We start from the raw sequence: 5,853 nt of genomic DNA, 5'->3' as shown, positions 1-5,853 counted from the left end.
ATAAGCTTTTTTTCCACATAATATACCGTGGCTAATAAACTTTGTCACCGCACATATTACCGTGCCTAGTTAATTATATTACCGTGACTAATTAATTTCTTTGCCAGGATTAATACTGTGGCAAATAAATCTATTGCCACATTACTATTGTAGTTCATTGCCACGTTACTATCCGTAGCTACTAAATTCAATAGGATTAAGCTTTTTTTGTAGAATTAACAGTACAAGCATAGCTAAATATTAAAAAGGGAATTTTTCTCAAACATAACATTTTTCATTGCTGAAATAGATATAATCACAGCATCCCATACATTCAAACATATTAGAATTCGGCAACCGTTACAAACATAATTGAAATAATCTTTTTGTTAAAGACCAATAAATACATATTCGTCCCCCCCCCCCCCAAAAAAAAAAAAAAAAAAAAAAAAACTCTTATAGCATGCGACAATGCTCCTTCGCGCCTTTTTACCTACAATACATAAATATATAATCAAGTCTATAAAACGAAAATGTCAAATTGACAACATTCAAATCTTATTGAAATTGAATATAAAAGAAGCTTGACTGTAAATATAAAGTAGCACAAGAGGAAAAATTTATTGTAACTATTGTATAACAGAGTTCCAAGAATGAAGCATCGATGACCTATAAATATTAACGACTTAACAATAATAAAAAGTTCAAGTTGATTAATCATACTGATGTCCATGTAAAAATTCACCAACTCGAGAACACTTCCCACCATTTTTTTTCCTCTAAAAACATTCAAGAGTTTTTAAAATCATATTTTGTGCCAAGGAAGGGGTCAAGTTTGTGCAAGCTGACGCCGAGGGGGTGTGTGCAGGAGGGTAGGCAGGTGTATACAAGAAGGTGGCAGGAGTGTGTGGTGCTGGTGTGCAGGGAGGCTGGTGTGCGTGCATGGAGGCTGGTGTGGTGCGTACCAAAACATCTCCTGGAAGCAATAGAACATCACAGACAATACAGGGAAGCAGGGAACTACACCTTACAAAATTAAAAAGTTCTATAGGCTGCTTCTTCAGTTGTTCATTTTAGGAAGTTACCATTTATGCTATTACCTAACTTCAGGTTCAGGTAAAATCAAGTATCATGTCAAAAGCAAGTCAACTCTACTTTGGGTCAGGTTGGGTTTCGGTTCAGTTACATCAGCTTTCAAGTTAAGTTTTGGGTCACTGTTTTGGATCCAGATTATGAATTGGGTCTGGGTTGATTTTTCCAAGCCTGGACGGCTACAGACCTCACCTCCTTAACTAGAACTATCAGTCAAAGCCCTTAGAGGTAAAAGATACAATCTAAAACAAAATTACTCCAAGCACACAGCAATGTCTCAATAAGTTAACCCACATTGAGCTAACAGATAAAACCCTACCAATAATGGACTAGATTCTAAACATGAAGTAAGAAAGAATTCAGTTTGCCAAAAACTACAATTAGTTACAGAATGAACCTTGCAGGTTGGGCAAGTTGGAGAAGGTTCACCTTCCATTTCAATCAAAATGTGCAAATTATGTGAAACACTGATTTCATGCTTTCCTTTCAATAGCTTCTATCACTATTCTAGAGTAATCTTCACAAATCATGTGCCTATAGACTTCTAATCCGGCACTTACTACAGCACCTGACTCTGCATCTAAACAATTACCTCCCCCCCCCCCCCCCCCACAACCCCCACCCCCTTTTAGATGAAGAAAATAATTTTTTTTAAGCAAGCAAAAAGAATTCTGATTGTCTACTATGTGTATGCAGAATATGTTTTCCAGGGATTCATTTGTGAAAACAATGCATCATCAGTGGATGTCATAGCTGGCTAGGCAAAGCACACAAGCTGAAGTTGTCAAAGATTTACAGGATGTGGTTCCTTGTGCAGAAGGCTAGCCTTGGTGTAAATTACGGTGGCTTATGACATCTAAAAGATTTTGGCAGTTTTTTTTAGTTGTGTGAATGTAAATTATCTTAATTATGGAAGGATGGTGAAGATCTGTATTCAGATTCTATTATGAAATATATTTTATAAGTCTGAAAATTTTGGATGGGGAAAAATCAATGCACACATATACGAATCCAGCCATCCATGCAAGGACAAAATAGTCTTTTCCTTTCTTATCTTATACTCAAAAACCAATGAACCCAAAACTAAGTATGCTAAGCTCAAACAGTATTTACATCAGCAGAAATGATTCTGAATGAAGAATTAGTATTCTTGGTTGTGGGAATGAATAAAATGATGAATACAGATAAGAAAATGAGTATTAAATCACTAGAGAGGGGCGGGATATATCCAAGCAAGGGGGGGAAGGGGGGAGCCAGTGGAATGTGTGCAAGTAGTGGGCAGGGCTAGTGTGCACATAATGTAGCCATTAAAATATAAAATGCTAGGATAAAAAATTAAATGTAAAAAGTTACATACAAATTTCTTGTCTAGTGCGACCGAAGCGTTTAGTGCCGTTGTAGTGAGGCATCTCCTGATGAGTCCTACTTTCACTTGCTTTTTCATTCTTCTCCTATAGTAAAAATGATTTAATTAATTAGATGTGTTATCTACATAACAATAAACATATAATAATGGTGTATATTATTACCATAACTGTTTCATCACTCCAATAGTCAACAAAGAACTTCCATTCAATTTTAGTCAAATGACTAGGCTTATTTTTGAGACATTCATCTTTTGTCTTTAACTCTTTATAAAATCCTTTGAATTCAATTTGTTCCTTGCAACTCTAAATAGAGCTTGTGCATGTTTGTTTTACAATACTCTCCCGCCTATTTTCATGATCATCAAATGACCAGTTCTCAAGCAAAAGATAAAAATTAGAAAATTAATGCTCAAAGGGAAATTGGCAATGTTTACTAATGAATAAGTGAAAGAAAAAGCCTAATAAACAAGTTTATTATGATAACATATTACCGTGATGTAAGCAGGCTCACACACACACACAAGAAGAATAACACACACACACACACACACACACACACACACACACATATATATATATATATATATATATATATATATATATATATATATATATATATATAACAAGCAGGCTCACAGCAGCGGATCACAGTGCAGCAGCTGGCAGCAGGTTGCACCGGCAGTGTATGCATGTAGTGAATACTATATAGTACACGAGCAGAAAATCAAACATGGATTTCTACATTCACAGCTACTCTTAGATATCATGTGCAATTAGCATGGAGACTATCACTAAAATGTCAATCAAAGGCTGCAACTAATTGTACTCATCAATTTTCAATTTTCATATCACTAGTCTAGCTTTCTAAGGTACAAAGTCATTTACCAATATTTAACTATCAAGTAATTCAAACACTTTTCTCTCACTAAGACCACCAAAGAGAAAGAAGGAACAACTCAACAAAGGTGAAAAATTGGAACATCATATGAAACTAAAATGGCCTAATGGCCACCAAGACTGTCAAATAGATAATAATTAAAGAGAATCAGAAATTCAAACACTGCAGGCTACCAATACCCCTATCCTTAGTGGAGTATTAATGTTGTTTTTCTGCTTTCACTCAAGCTGCCTCCTGGCATTGTCTTCAAAAGCTGCGCTTCCTCCACCGTGAATACACTTGTAGTATTACACCCCAAAAAAGCAAATAATGTATCAGAAAATTGAACAAATTTAACCCAAAAATAAAATTAATTACCGTACAAATACCAAATTAATTAAACTAAATCAGCTAAGGAACCATCTCGAAATTAAGAAAATAAAATTAACCCAAATCAACTGAGCCATACAAAATTCACGACATTGTTCAAAGTTAGTTTTTGCATGTGAGTTACTACTTGAATCACTTAGATCCATATCATAACCAGCAAAGTAGTATACACTTATTAGATAACAAAAAGCCACAAGCCATAGCATCAAATAACCATGTTACAAGCTTCACAGAGATAGCATCGGCAGCTCTTTGGATCAATCAACAACCAAAAAAATGCACGAAAGTAGCAACAAACTATGGCAGTCTTAGCTTTAAAGCCAGACAAGAAGGCCGACATCACAAAGTTAATAATCATGTCTAAGCAAGAACATCTAACTTGCTCCTAAATTCTTGAAGTAGAAAAAATCATGAAGTAATGTGTCTTCATTCTGGTGGCCTAAATCACTTTGCCTACTCTGGGCACTAGTTCAGATAGGAAGGACAACATTCCCCTGCACCTGCCACTTCACTGCACCTGCACCCTCCCAACTTCTTCCCCTTCCCTGCATCTGCCATTCTGCCCCCCCCCCCCCACCATACAACCGCCCCATAAAATGCAACCCCTCCCCACATACATCACCCACCAGTCCACCACACAACCTTATTATAATGCTTTAAATTGAATACACTTTAATCATTAAAATATAATTAGTTTTTTTTAGAGAGATTATATTTTCTAATAATTAATTTGTTTACGAGAACACAATAAAAAAAATGAAAATGAAACGCATGCAAACAGTTATCAGAAAAAAAGAGATTATATTATACACAGAAATAAAATCAAAGTAATTACTTTTTACAGAAATTAACCTTTTTTTTTGAGAGATTACAGAAATGAAATTAATTACATGAAATTAGGCAAGATGCTATACAAAATAACTGAAATGAAAGATAAATAATTAGACAATAAAAGAACTTGCAAAAAATACTGAGATTAAAGTAGAAAGTATTAATTGATTATAAGAAAAATCAGATTATAAGAAACTGAATCAGAATAATGAAAATCCAAATTGCAAAAAAGAAATCAAGCAGCAAGAGTCAGTAAATAGATCTTACCTTGAAATTTTGTTGAACATGTGATCTTGCGAGTATAATCGACTCTTAGAATTAGGGATTCTCGGATTTTCGAACGGAAATCCTTCTGCAACGAGGGTTTTTGTTTTGAGGCAAAATTAGTGGATTTTTCTTATTTTGTTTTTTCTTTTTCTTATAATCAAATTGGCGGCTAATGATTTTTTGTGCTAAAAATTTTGAGTTTTTTTTAATAAACCGCCTAATAGCCAGCTCTACTAGAGAAGTAAATTTTGTTTGTTTTTTTTTTTTTTTTTTTTTTTTAGAGGAATGATGATCAATTGATCGTTTTTAGGGGTCAATTCGGGTCAACGGTTCAATTTTGGGTTACATTTTGTCGGTTTTATGTAATAATGGATTTGGTTATAGAGGGGTCAAAGAGCTAATACGTTGGTTCGGGTCGTTTTTTAAAGTTACCGGGTCATCAGTTCAGTTTGTTTATATTTATTACGGGTTTTATTCCAATCGAGTCTAAAACAGGTCAATTCATTTTTAATCAATTAAGTCAAATCAGTTAGAGTTATTCTTATGATCCGATTCGGTTTGATTCATTCATCAACAAGATGTTGAGTTAAAATTAGGGTCGAATAAGTAACAAGTCAGGATTAATTTGGGTTTCAATGTGTTAGAACGAGTTTGTGTGATTCTCATATTTGGGTCAGGTTCTGGTCATTATTTTCTTGAGTTCAAATATACTTAGTCATGATGATTAAGTTCGTTCTGTTAAAATATTCGGGTCGGGTCAACTAACTTTTGACTACTCTATATATAACTAATGTAAGATTTTGTTACATTAGAAACAAAGTTAATATAATTTGAATCTTGAGTTGATAGAAACAAGAACTATATGTATTGGAACAAGTAGAAACATAATTGTGTTTTATTACATTTAATAATCAATGAAACTTGCATGCATATTTATGTAACCTAATTAATACTATATGTTGTCTTGACAGTAACTTAATTATTATTATGAAGAAATTAGTACAATAACAACCGATTCTTATAATATCTTATTGTTTTCTCAAATGAATA

At 33.8% G+C, this 5,853-nt stretch overlaps 1 long non-coding RNA gene across 1 annotated transcript; it reads right to left on the bottom strand.

Moving 5' to 3' along the window:
• Positions 1-252: 252 nt before the first annotated feature.
• On the bottom strand, positions 253-5,572 carry LOC110707494. The gene is made up of 4 exons (XR_002508508.1): positions 4,804-5,572; positions 3,516-3,614; positions 2,429-2,522; positions 253-472 (listed from the first exon to the last, which is right to left on the bottom strand). It is a non-coding gene; the product is annotated as an uncharacterized LOC110707494 (long non-coding RNA).
• Between the last annotated feature and the right edge of the window lie 281 nt (positions 5,573-5,853).

This window comes from Chenopodium quinoa, unplaced genomic scaffold (genome assembly GCF_001683475.1).
Source record: "Chenopodium quinoa cultivar QQ74 unplaced genomic scaffold, ASM168347v1, whole genome shotgun sequence".
Classification (NCBI taxonomy): Eukaryota; Viridiplantae; Streptophyta; class Magnoliopsida; order Caryophyllales; family Amaranthaceae; genus Chenopodium; species Chenopodium quinoa.
Note: the sequence above shows the minus strand (reverse complement) of the source record. Positions and strands in the feature narration are given on the sequence as shown.